Here is a 12,349-nt window from a genome sequence, read left to right as displayed (position 1 = left end):
CAAATTCGTGAGGGTATATTCAATAAAAGTTGGTAAAAGATCCCACTTAGGGAGAATCTCATAAAACCGTGTATAAGTCCACAAATGAATATTAAAATCTAAGTGTGTTCCTGTGTGCTCTCCCAAAATTTTGGGAATATACCTTCACGAATTTGATACGTGGTTCCATTTTTTAAACTGGTCAGCAAACCTGTACTGTTAAACGGTATTAAGGACCTGAAGATCTTTAAGATTATCAATTTTTGGATTGTATAGCTGTATTGACTATCCCTCTGAAGTAGTCCGCAAAGGACGAAATGCGTCAGGGGGGAAGAGAGAAAAACTTACCCATCACATCATCTATGACACAAATTATTGCTATGTGTTTGTGAAAGGGTTATCTCTTTGAGCAATTTGTACTTTTAATAAATTGTTATTATTTATATATATATATATATATATATGTGGTCATTTGCACTGCTGGTATAGTGGAAAGAGAGTGTTAGCGCCCTTTGATTCATTGTTTGGAGATAGATATATATATATATATATATATATATGTATGTTATTATTTATTTTATTTTTTTAATTTAAAATATTTATATATGTAGTTTGTACTGGTTGGTGTGCTTTACCCTATTGCACTTTGTTCACATGCATCTATAAGCCCTGTGATCCACGCAGTGATTTGTAACTTGACAAATGGATAACGATCAATTTAGAGAAGAGCAACTTAATACTATTGTAGCAGCTGCTGCCACCAGTCATGTTGATGACGCTTGTCCAGCAACTTCTAATAAAGCCGATGCTTAAGGGCATATCGGGTCAGGGCATCTAAAATCAAAAACCCAATATATAGTGTTAAGGAAGAACACACTTTGTTATTGTAAAAAAACATAAAATTGCCAACATGCCATTCACCACATGCAGTGGTAAGGAAAGGCTCGGGCCATGGCCTTTATTTCTGAGTGGTGGTTCTGCAACTGTCAGTGAGGCATCTTCTTCTGCCTCTCATGATGATGCAAGACCTTTTCACTCTAGAATAGGTGTTAAAAAAAAGAAAACCACTAAGGCTGTAGAACAAAATGTGAGAGAGTCGAATGGTGTCCATGTTAGCTACAGTATGTGTGAGTCTGACATTTCATACCAAACGCATTGATAGTTATGTATTACACAGATACTGTGATACTGACATACTGTATTTGTGTAATGCATAACTATTAACAGGTTTGGTATTAGTGATCGGCGGATGGGATGCTTGTTGTCACAATACCGAATCTGGCATCCCAATGTTTAAAGTCTGACAGGTGAAAGATAAGAATGCTAGCCCCTTTACCCTACCACCTAACCTTCCCTTCCCACAGCCTAACCCTAACCTCTCCTCTTCCTTAGTGCCTAACCCTGACCTTCCCCAGTGCAGCATTATGGGAGTGGCCGCTGGGGAGAGAAAACAGAGGAGGAGCAGCACAGTTTTGGGTGACGGCGCGTGGTACTACACCCGGCTGCCTACCTGACCTGCCTGTCTGAAGAGGAGTCTTATCACCCATTCAGTCCCGGATCCTAGCCCCAGCAGCACAGCACAGGGCCAGATGCAACATGAGCACTACAGGGAGAGTGCTGCCCTTAGGCCAGGGTGAGTGCAGCTGTAAACTTGCCCTGACTCACTGTCTGTCTGTCTGTCTCTCTCTCCACCTCACTTCTCTCTCTCGCTTGTCCTCACCATTCTCTTTATCCTCTCTGTCTCGCTCTCTTTTGCTCTCACCTCTCTCTCTCTTGTTCTAATTTTTCTCTCTCGCTCTCTCGTCCTCATTTCTCTCGCACACTCTCTCATTTCCTCAGCTCTCTCTCTCCTTTGTCCTCACCTCTCTCTCTCTTTCTCATCCTCTCCTCTCTCTCTTATCCTCACCACCCACCCATAAGCACCCTACCTGCCTGCCTGAGGAGGTGACCCATCACCAATGCAGTCCCGGATCCTGGACCCAGCAGCACAGCGCCAGATGCAGCATGAGCACTGCATGGAGAGAGCTGCCCCCAGGCCAGGGTTAGTGCAGCCCTGGATCACTGTCTGTCTCTCATCCTCACCACTCTCTCTCTCTCTTGCCTTCACCTATCATTCTCTCTCTCTTGTCCTTACCTCTCTCACTCTTTTGCCCTCACCTCTCTCTCGATCTCTCTTGACCTCATTTCTCTCTCTTCTCCTACTTCTCTCACTTGTTCTCTCCTGTCCTCACTGCTCTCTCTTTCTCTCATTTGTATTCACCTCTGTCTCTTGCTCTCCCTCTCATGTCCTCGCCTCTCTCTGTCACTTGTCCTCATCTCACTCTCTCTTGACCTTACCTCTCTTTCACTCTCTCTTGTTCTCACCTTTCTCTTGCTCTATTGTCCTCAACTCTCTCTCACTCTCTCTCTGTCCTCACTCTCTCTCGTACTCTCTCTTGTCCTCATCTCTCTCTGTCTCACTCTCTCTTGTCCTTATTTCTCTCGCTCACTCTCCCTTGTCCTCACCTCTCTCTCCATTGTCCTCACCTTTCACTCTTGCTCTCTTGTCCTCACCTCTCTCTCGCTCTCTCTCGTCCTCATTTCTCTCTCTCGTCCTCATTTATCTCGCTTGCTCTCTCTTGTCCTCACCTCTTTCTCTCTCTTGTACTCACCTCTCTCTCTCTTGTCCTCACCTCTTTCTCTTTCTATCTCTTGTACTCACCTCTCTCTCTCTCTTGTCTTCACTTCTCTCTCTCTCCCTTGTCCTCACCTTTATCTCACTCTATTGCCTTTACCTATCTCTCTTCTCCTCACCTCTCTTTCGCTCTCTCTTGTCCTCACCTCTATCTCACTCTATTGTCTTCCCCTGTCTCTCTTCTCCTCACCTCTCTTTCACTCTCTCTCTTGTGCTCTCTCTTGTCCTCACCTCGCTCTCACTCTCTCTTGTCCTCATTTCTCTCTCTCGCGCTCTCATCCTTATTACTCTCGCTCTCTCTTGTCCTCACCTCTCTGCCTGCCTGAGGAGGATACCCGTCACCCATGCAGTCCTGGATCCTGTCTCCAGCAGCACAGCACAGGGTCAGATGCAGCACGAGCACTGCAGGGATAGTGCTGACCTCAGGCCAGGGTGAGTGCAGCCCTGTCTCACTGTCTGTCACTGTCTCTTCACCTCTCTCTCTCTTGTCCACACTTCTCTCTGTCTCACTCTCTCTTGTCCTTACCTCTGTCTTGCTCTCTCTTGTCCTTACCTCTCTCTCGCTCACTCTTGCCTTCACCTCTCTCTCGCCCTCTCTTGCCCTCATTTCTCTCTCGCTCTTTTGTCCTCATATCTCTTGCTTGCTCTCTCTTGTACTCACCTCTCTCTCTTTCTCTCTCTTGAACTTACCTCTCGATCTCTCTCTCTCTTGTCCTCACCATTCTCCCGCTCTCGCTCTCTTGTCCTCACCTCTCTCTCGCACTCTCCCTCATCCTCACCTCTCTCACTTGTTCTCACCTCTCTCGCACTTTGTCTTGTCCTCCCCTCTCTCTCGCACCCTTTCTCTTGTCCACTCTCCTGTCCTCACCTCTCAGCTACTCCAATAGCAGCTCTACTGTAATCTAGTGAATTACTGTGTAACGTGTATAAGGGGCTCTACTGTGGCATAACACATATAAGTGGCTCTACTGTGGCGTAACATGTATAAGGGACACTAATGTGTGATTTAATGTGTATGAGGGGTACTAATGTGTGGTGTAATGTGAATAACAGATGCTACTGTATGGTGTATTGTGACTAATGGACACTAATGTGCGGTGTAATATGAATTGGTACTATTCTGTAGCCATGTCCCTATATTTTTGGGGTGCGCCTTCGGTGTACACTGTCTCTGTTTTTAATATGGGGACACCAATGAAAACTGTCGCCCTGAGCTTCACAAGGTCCAGAAATGACCTGAATTTAATAATAATAATAATAATAATAATACTACAGTGCATATATAGTTCAGAGGGAAGCTCATAGCCCTGGCCAGGAATATGCTAAGTGCCTCTGGTTACTACAGGTTGAGCTAGTGTGAGATAGTGCACCTGCTAACTTTTCCATATATAGTTCACCCTGCCTGTAATACAGAATAATAATAATAATAATAATAATAATAGGATTTTAGTACCTACCGGTAAATCCTTTTCATCTAGTCTGCAGAGGATGCTGGGGACTCCAAAAGGACCATGGGGTGTAGATGGATCCGCAGGAGCTTGGGCACACTATAAAGACTTAAACTGGGTGTGAACTGGCTCCTGCCTCTTTGCCCCTCCTCCAGAGCTCAGTTAGAAAACTGTGCCCAGGAGAGACGGACATTTCGAGGAAATAATTTATAATTTAAACACAGTGAGTGTTATACCAGCTCACACCACGAACATACCGCAAGACCTGGCCTTTAACAGAATACCAGCCCACGGTATGAAAAACATACAGCCATATGCTGAGAGAATATGTAACACAACCTGTGTGTCAACCCAACCAATAATAAGAAACCACATGCCATGGCATGAACAATGTCAGTGACAGCCTGACAGAGAAGAAACACCACAAAGTGCAACCAAACTCAATAACTGCAGACAAAGTACGCACTGGGACGGACGCCCAGCATCCTCTACGGACTAGGAGAAAAGGATTTACCGGTAGGTACTAAAATCCTATTTTCTCTTACGTCCTAGAGGATGCTGGGGACTCCAAAAGGACCATGGGGTCTTTACCAAACCTCCAGAACGGGCGGGAGAGTGCGGACGACTCTGCAGCACTGATTGAGCAAACATGAGGTCCCCATCAGCCAGGGTATCAAACTTGTAGAGCATAGCAAAGGTGTTAGAAACCCGACCAAGTAGCCGCTCGGAAAAGTTAACCCGCCGAGGCTCCTCGGGCCTCCGCCCAAGAAGAGCCCATCTTCCTAGTAGAATGGGTTTACCCCGACTTCGGTAATGGCAATCCAGCAGTAGAACTAGCACACCGAATCGTATCACAGATCCAGCGTGTAACAGACTGCAGAGACGCAGGTGCCCCAAGCACGCTGGGAGCATACCGGACAAACAGAGCCTCTGTTTCCCCAAACTGAGCCCAATTGGCAACATAAATCTTCAAAGCCCTGACTACATCGAGAGACTTTGAATCAGCCAATGCTGAAGTTTCACATACTCAGCCTCCCCCATTTATCATGTCTGTTTTTCCATAAAGAGGAACAGGTAAGGATCAACCTCACTGATGATCTTGATAAACACCGAGAACCCTCTTCGGCAGAACTAATATCCGAGTTCTCCATTCTATCAACTTGGAAGATCAAACAGGGACTCAAAGCCGATACTTCCGACAACCGCCTTGCGGTCGCCCAAAAGGCAAAAGCATGACCACTCTCCAAGAGAGAAATGTTAACACAACCTTTAATAAATGGTTCCCATCAGTGAGACACCACGTCAAGATCCCACTGTGCCAATGGGGGCACAAATGGAGGTTGGATGTGCAGTACTCCTTTCACGAAAGTCTGAACTTCCGGAAAGGTGGCCAATTCTGTTTTTTTTTTTTAAAGAAAATTTATAAGGCCAAAACTGCCCTGAAACAGAGCCTAACTTTAGGCCTGCATCCACGCCTGCTTGCAAAGAATGGAGAAGAACGACTCAGCTGAAAGTCTTCCATAGGAATCTTCTTAGATTCACACCAAGACACATATTTATGCCAAATACGGTGGTAAGGCTTCGCCGTTACTTCCTTTCTAGCCTGAAGAAGTGTGGAAATGACCTCACTGGGAATATCCATTCGGACTAGGATATGGCATTCAACCGCCACGCCATCAAACGCAGCCGCGGTAAGTCCTGATACACACCCGGATCTTGCTGTAACAGTTCCTCCTGTAGAGGAAGAGGCCAGGGATCTTCTATGAATAAATCTTGAAGAACTGGATACCAAGCCCTCCTTGGCTAGACCGGAACAATGAGGATCGCCGGAACCTCTGTTCTTCTTTTGTTTATCACCTTCAGCAGAGTGAACGCGGAGGGGACACCTAGACCGACTGAAAACATCCAAGGTGTCACAAGGGCATCCACTGCTATAGCGTGAGTATTCCTTGACCTGGAACCATATTCCTGAGGTCTCTCGTTGAGGCGAGATGCCAACATGCCCAATTGAGGCACTCCTCAAAGACTTGCCACTTCTGTGAAACTTCTTGATGACGACAGTAATTCTCCCGGATGGAGAGAGCGTCTGCAGAGGAAATCTATTTCTCCGTCATTTACGTCCAGAACGAAGACTGCTAATATAACGTTTACCAGTCTTTCTACCCAGCGGAAAACTATTTCAGCTTCTGCCATTGCCGCTTTTCTCCTTTTTCCGCCCTAGCGGCTTACTTACGCCACTGCTGTCAAGTCGTCCGACAGAATTAACACGGGCAGATCACGAAGAATATGTTAGTTGAAAATAGCTCTTAATTCAAGAAAGCTTATTGTAGACAAGCTTCGCAGCTTGATCTTTTCCTCTGGAAATACTTCCCATGCAAGGACTGCTCCCCAGCCTCTGAGATCAGCATATATGGACACCAGAATCTAATCCTGGATCCCGAACCTTCGTCCCTCTAGGAGGTGAGAACTGAGCAGACACCACAGGAGCGATATCCTGGCCATTAGAATTATATTCCGGTGCATGTGCCGGTGAAACCCGGACCACATTCCCAACAGGTCCCGTGAAAACCACTCTGGCATTTGACCTGCTCACCGAAAAGGCCTCTTAGGCCGCATCCAACGTCTTCATCAACGGAACATATTGATGGATTGGCACTGCAAATCTGATCCGACTCAGGATCCTCCGACCTCTATCCACAGGAAAACACCGAACCTCAACCGTTCAGTATCTACCCTGATACCACCTCCGACATCTGCGTCGAAGAACAGTCAGAGAAACACAATGATTTGCACCACTAATTTCTTGACCTCGCCTCAATCAGGTGAACATCTCAGTACAGAATAACAATGGCTCTTACTTTTTTTATAACCGGGACAGGAGGACGAGGCCCTGAACCTGACGCACCTCTGGTATGGCGTCGCGTACTACCTTCCCTTCCAGAGGGGAAACGGCAATATCCATTAGAAAATCAGTGAGGGGGAAAAATCTGTAACTCCAGAATGTCCCCCTTTGGATTCTATAAGTAACTCACCGGTCCTAGTCCATTTCCGGACCAACTGAAAGTAGTAACTGAGTCCTCACCGGAGTGGGATCCTGCCATATAGACTCTGCGACATGTGGTGTATGTGGTAGAAACAGAAACGACATCCTCTTCTGTGAACCTAACAAGGCTGCAGAACTCTTACCTTTTCACCTTCCACAGGCAGTACAGAAAAGGAAAAAAGAACTGTATCGAACCGATTAAAATGACTGGATCCCACAAAGGAATGCTTCACCAACCGTTGTGAGGGAATCTAACTCCCGAAGCTAGACTTACCAGCAGTATCCACCGAGATTGACTGAACTGAGGCATCCCCCCAAACAGCGGTACACCGTTCCAGGGAAAAACTCCAGTAACTCTCGGAGTCAGCCTCAGCAATCCCCCGGCCACACGTCCTGTATTCGTACGGAAGCCTGCCGCAATGTTATAGAGAAGAACCAACATAAGGAACCTCCCCTCTCTCTTTAGGGTAAATCTATCTGATGTCTTACCAAATACAAACACTCCCTCATGTGCATGTAATGCAAATAAACCCACAGCATAGAAATAAAATATCACTTAGCTTTCCTGTATATGATCCTTTGAGACAGGGCCCCGTGCCGACCAGGAGTTGACTTTCACAGTATTCGATCCGTGGCAGGAAAAGAATAAACCTTCGGACTCCTTGTGAGGATCTTAGACCAACTCGTCACGGCCGACCTAGAGCTTTATCAACAGAGCGACCAGCACATGAGAAAGAATACTTTTACTTCAGTCAACATTATAAAACATAGGGGGTAATTCCAAGTTGATCGCAGCAGGAATTTTTTTAGCAGTTGGGCAAAACCATGTGCACTGCAGGGGAGGCAGATGTAACATGTGCAGAGAGAGTTAGATTTGAGTTGTTTCTGTGCAGGGTAAATACTGGCTGCTTTATTTTTACACTGCAATTTAGATTTCAGTTTGAACACACCCCACCCAAATCTAACTCTCTCTGCAAATGTTATATCTGCCACACCTGCATTGCAAATGGTTTTGCCCAACTACTAACAAATTTGAAGCTGCGATCAACTCAGAATTACCCCCATAATGTAATACACAAATACACACGTATCCCATATATATATATATATAAACATACATATAAGTGGATTGTCCAAAACTGTAGGGTCTCTAGTGACAGTATTGTGTACTGTATGTGTATGACCATGTGTTGACAAGCCCCAGTTGTGGATCAAACAGGAAATTGTATGGTCGACGGAAACCCTAGTATTTGTCGACAAACCGGGAGTAGTAACCAGGCAAAATAACCATCTGGCGACCCCGAGAGGTCCGAGTGGAATATACCTATATAATCTTTCTAACACTATCCCACACCTACCACCATATCAGTGCTTGAGCTACAGGTCCAAGGAACCGTACCATACATATACATACAAATATATATATACTGACATAAGGCAGTTACAGCATGTTAAGCTACTCTCAGTAAAAAACTGTTGGTGCCGACAGGGTCACCCGCATACAACTGTGTCACCCAAATAGTGTTCCCTTTAGACAAGTAACCAACTACCGACCTGCTGACACTGCATCAACTGCATCGAGGACCAATAGGCGGCAGCGATGCCGACAGCGATCCCCGTTAGTGACAGAGTACTCATTCCTGTCGACATATGTCGACTAAACAGCTATAGTGGGCATTCTGACCAGGGAAACACAGAGTACATGCACAACAGACTGTAGTATATGCCCATTTAACTAACCAAGTGTTATATTCTAAACACTGTGCCCCCCCACGATTGTACAATGGCGGGGACATGGAGGAAAATGGCGATGAAAGAGTTGTGAGGGCGAAGCCCCGCCCCTTCTCGGCGCGCTTCAGCCCGCTAAAAATACACATTCTTTTTTCCAGCGGGGGTCCCTATACAGTGTCTACACCCTTAAAAAAGTGTTCATCATGCTGCCCAGGGCGCCCCCCCTTGCACCCTGCACCATTGTGAGCCTTCGGCGCGGGAGTAACTGGCGCGCAGCGCTGCTTTATGCTGGCGGGGGATGGTACACGGTCTACACCTATATATAATGTCTACACCCTGAACAAAGTGTATATTATGCTGCCCAGGGTGCCCCCCCCCCTGCTCCCCCTGCGCCCTTTTGAGCCTTCGGCGCGGGAGTTACTGGCGCGCAGCGCTGCTCTATGCTGGCGGGGGTATGGGACATGGTGCCCAGGCACCGAGAAAACTTTTAATGCCAGCCTTGTTAAAAGGTCAGTAACTTGCTGCCCAGAGCGCTCCTCCCCAGCGCCCTGCACCCTGTGAGTGCCGTTGTGTGGTAGCATGGAGCGCAGCGCTACCGCTGCGCGGTACCTCTGTTACCGAAGTCTTCTGCCGTCACTGAAGTCTTCTGTTCTTCACATACTCCCCCGGCTTCTTTCTTCTGGCTCTTTGAGGGGGGTGACGACGCGGCTCCGGGAACAAGCAGCTAGGCGAACCAAGTGATCGAACCCTCTGGAGCTAATAGTGTCCAGTAGCCTAAGAAGCAGAGCCCTTGAACTAAGAAGAAGGTGGTTTGACTTCTCTCCCCTCACTCCCCCGATGCAGGGAGCCTGTAGCCATCAGGTCTCCCTGAAAATAAAAAACCTAACATAAAGTCTTTTAGAGAAACTCAGTAGAGCTCCCCTAGTGTGTGTCCATTCACTCCTGGGCACAAAGTCTAACTGAGGTCTGGAGGAGGGGCATAGAGGGAGGCGCCAGTTCACACCCAGTTTAAGTCTTTATAGTGTGCCCAAGCTCCTGCGGATCCGTCTATACCCCATGGTCCTTTTGGAGTCCCCAGCATCCTCTAGGACATAAGAGAAAATAATAATAATAATAATACAGAAAGGGTAGTGGATAAGTGGTAAAGGCTAAGACAGTAGAGTAATTTAAACATACTGTCCTTGGGTGAGGCATATGAAAATCATTACAAAGACCTACAGATCAATTTTTTTTTCAAGTGTATTTTTTTTTATTGTTTTTCCCGTGGGGGTCTATGAGTGTGTGTGTGTTTTTTTTTTAAGTGAAGCATATGTGTATTATTTTTAGTTTTGTGATCTATATATTCCCTTGTGTCATTATTACATTATTACCTGTACTCCTGACATTTCACACACCGAATAAATGACAGTTATGTAAATTAAAAATATATCCGCTTACCAAAAAAAATTATGCTCAGGCCAGCCCTGACTGTGTGAAATGTCTTATAGCCTTATATTGTAAAACTTCCTACCTAAAAAGAAATAATATGGTTTAACAAACAAAAAAGAAGTCAGTAACAAGGTGCACTAATCAAAAAGATTCTTCTGCATCACCAGTGCCATAACAGGATTTTGTGAAGCCCTGTGCTGGCCACGCCTCCTGCTTGATTACATCATGAAGTAAGTGCAGCATGGCCATAAATGTCCTCAGGATGCTCTGGTGGCTGCCCAGACTGCAGGGTGCTCGTAGAAGCTCCAGGTGGCACTACAGCAAAAATTCTGGCTGCAGGTTGCCATTCCAAGCTTCCTCTTTGCCAGATGCAGGAACCATGGGGCAATGACGATGCCCAATGGTCTTAACCCATGGTTTTTACCAATATCACCTTGTATGTACAGATGGAGCCATGCTATTTGAGGCTCTGTCTGTGACTAGGGGGCACACCGGCGGGAACAAATGGGATGCACGAGCATCGAAGATGCGCAAGCACCCCATTCACTTTGAATGGGAACGTCTATGTACACTCGGCGGTGGTCTGAGGTGCAGGCACACCTAGGCACGTTGCTCGCCACCGCCTGCGATGCAGCCACGCTCAATGAGCATGGCTCCATCTGTAGTTGTCCATAATATGAACTGCAACTGTCTTGTGCTGCAAAATTCCAGATAACTTGATTGCCAGGTGCAGGGACTCTGTGCTCTTTGCAATGGCACTGCTTGCACACCACTAGTTACAGCTCTGAGTGTCAGTAAATACATTCAAGAACATAGCCAGAATATAGCCTTTATTTTGTCACTTTAGATTTCCTCTGTTAATAAATTTTAACACTATTTTTTTTACTACTTCTCTCATTTTAATCTATATTTTGCAGACCTTATCTTTTTTTTTTTTTTTTTTACTTATTAAAAAAAGTTATGTTTTATATACTGTACTTCACTTGTCACTACCTTCTTTTTTGTTTGTTAGAACATATATATCATGGTAGTTGGTAGCATCCCCTCGTAAATACAACATTTTACATATGATAGTAAAGAGAGTGTCAAGTTGTCTTTTCTACCGTATCTGTAAAAGAAAAAATAAGCAGACATTGGTCAGATGTTTTACCACACTGAGCTTTATTGAATGGAACAAATATTTCTTTTTTTTTTCTTTTTTTAAGTAAAATGTTTTACAGTAAGTGTAAAATTTGAACTTCATTGTTAAATTGCACATTTGTCATTCATAAGTAAAAATACCTTTTGTTTCTTTTCTTTTTTCTTTTGTACTTAAAATATGTATCAAGGACCTGAACCGCGTAGGTAGTTTACCAAAGGCTTATATCAGGATATGAAAACCACAGCAAAAGATTAAAATTCTTAGGTTGATCATTGGCATTTGAAAGGTCAGCCATTTTGACAAAGATAGAAATTGGAGGCCTGTAAACAAGTTTGACACTCTATCTAATGAGCTATCCACTGCAGCTACACTGATGGCAGTGATACAGCTTTACTGAGCTACACCATACAGAAACAAGTGACAAAATACCATAGTGCAGTAGATTAGCACAGTTGGGCACATTACCGTTTGGCACCTCAAGTTGCAAGTAAGACAGTCAATAATTTTGGTCAATCCAAAGCACTAGGGTTCATATAATAACACAACACTTACATGCAAAATTTGCACTAAATCTTACCAGCCAATAAGACCATTGCTTTCATTATCTAACTTGAGCTAGACAGATAAAAGCTATTGGCTGATCGGTTGCTGTGATTCAATGAATATTTTTGCACCTACAGTAAATGCAATGTCAGAAAATTAACCCTTAGTGTCATAAGTAAAAAAAAAAAAAAAGTAGACTGGAAAATAAACTAATATACAAATAAATCAGTTGGGCTTATCTATTGTAAATCTTTTAAGGTGCTGACCATAAAGTAACCACAGAGCACACAAATTTAAGTCCAAATATTACAATAGAATATTAAAGCAAGATCTCTTTTGTAAAGTCACGCTCACGCAAGATA

At 44.9% G+C, this 12,349-nt stretch overlaps 1 pseudogene; it reads right to left on the bottom strand.

Moving 5' to 3' along the window:
• Nucleotides 1-5,101: 5,101 nt before the first annotated feature.
• LOC135054249 (U8 small nucleolar RNA) lies at nt 5,102-5,198 on the bottom strand (annotated as a pseudogene).
• Between the last annotated feature and the right edge of the window lie 7,151 nt (nt 5,199-12,349).

The sequence above is a fragment of the Pseudophryne corroboree genome, chromosome 2, assembly GCF_028390025.1.
Source record: "Pseudophryne corroboree isolate aPseCor3 chromosome 2, aPseCor3.hap2, whole genome shotgun sequence".
In the NCBI taxonomy this organism is placed as follows: Eukaryota; Metazoa; Chordata; class Amphibia; order Anura; family Myobatrachidae; genus Pseudophryne; species Pseudophryne corroboree.
Note: the sequence above shows the minus strand (reverse complement) of the source record. Positions and strands in the feature narration are given on the sequence as shown.